We start from the raw sequence: 1,332 nt of genomic DNA, 5'->3' as shown, positions 1-1,332 counted from the left end.
GACCCTGTTGGCGGTCTTCTTGTCTTTTTCTCTGCGTCAGCACCATAAACCGTGTGCCCACTACCCCCGGAAATCCGAGTTGACCCGCATCTCTCACCACTATATGATTCCCAACGGCTTCCATTATCTCTGCAACTATCCAACTTAAGTACTTGAATTCCACTCGGGTCAAAATTCATGACACCATCGAAAACTCTGAAAATTCAAGATGTGTAGATCGACGGACTACCACCGATTTTAGTCGCGGAAAGACCGATTGAAGATTTGGGAATTTTTTCTTCGGTTTTCAGGTTTGATTACCCAGGAACCGTTACCCGAATAGCTCACGCTTATGTATCTTCCACGGATCAACGAGAATGAGCTTGAAATCAACGGGTTGAAGATCCGACCCTACTCGTCGGCATTTGTGACGCTTCACTGGGTCGTGAGCACGAAGGTGAAAGAGGGGGAGGTGGTGTTCGGGTCTCAGGAACGGGTCTGGGCTGGCGACGGAATTCGGTTCGAGGTGTATATGAGGGAGGAAAAGGTGTTGAAGGGAGTTTTCAGGGAGGACGAGGGGCAAAAGTGGAAATTGGAGTGCAAGTGCGTGCTGGAAAGCGAGAGAGTGGCGGCGGAGGTCGCGGAGGCTGAGGTCTGCATGGTGGTGGAAGGACACGTGGCAATGAACGAGAGAGTGAGGATGGTGGTTAAAAAGACGAAAAAGCACCGGAAATGCGGGTTTAATCGGTTGAAGGAGATTCCGGAGGAATGAGCGGTGGATGATGAATATGATAAATCTGATGAATCGGACGGCTGTTGTTGCAACTGTAGATCTGACGGTGAAGATTCGGAGATGGGGAGTGACGTGGAAGGTGAGGATGAAGGGGAGTTGGAGATGGATATGGAAGGAGTGAGATGAGCCATGGATGTGGGGATCTGGGTCATGTGTTTGGGTGTGAGTTACTTTGTTTCTAAAGCCTCTTCTAAAAGCTTAAGATGCAGAAGATTAATCTAAGGCCCATTGGGGTTTTTTTTTTTTTTTTTTTTTTTGTAATTTTCTAATACTAATTTTGGACACTTTTATTATTTTGTTTTTTTAATCAAATGATAGATTTTGTTAAATTAGATATTAGATTAGTCAGCGACGGAGTTTGAACCTACAGTAATATAAGAGTTCAACACATTTTTATCACTGTGAGGTACATAATAAAGTTATAAGGCCCAATTTTGAATGTAATTCTTTCACGGGTTATTTACATTTTTACCCCTCAAGTTTCCACAAATTCATTTTCTCATTTTGTCAACTTTATTTTTTTTTTGTCCATTAATTTTTTTTTTATTCACTAAATTCAA

At 43.0% G+C, this 1,332-nt stretch overlaps 1 pseudogene; it reads left to right on the top strand.

Annotated features, from left to right (window-relative positions):
• The first annotated feature begins 208 nt into the window (after positions 1-208).
• Positions 209-994, top strand: LOC137712287 (uncharacterized; annotated as a pseudogene).
• Positions 995-1,332: the final 338 nt, after the last annotated feature.

The sequence above is a fragment of the Pyrus communis genome, chromosome 13, assembly GCF_963583255.1.
Source record: "Pyrus communis chromosome 13, drPyrComm1.1, whole genome shotgun sequence".
Classification (NCBI taxonomy): Eukaryota; Viridiplantae; Streptophyta; class Magnoliopsida; order Rosales; family Rosaceae; genus Pyrus; species Pyrus communis.
This window is presented reverse-complemented; position numbering and strand designations above follow the sequence as displayed.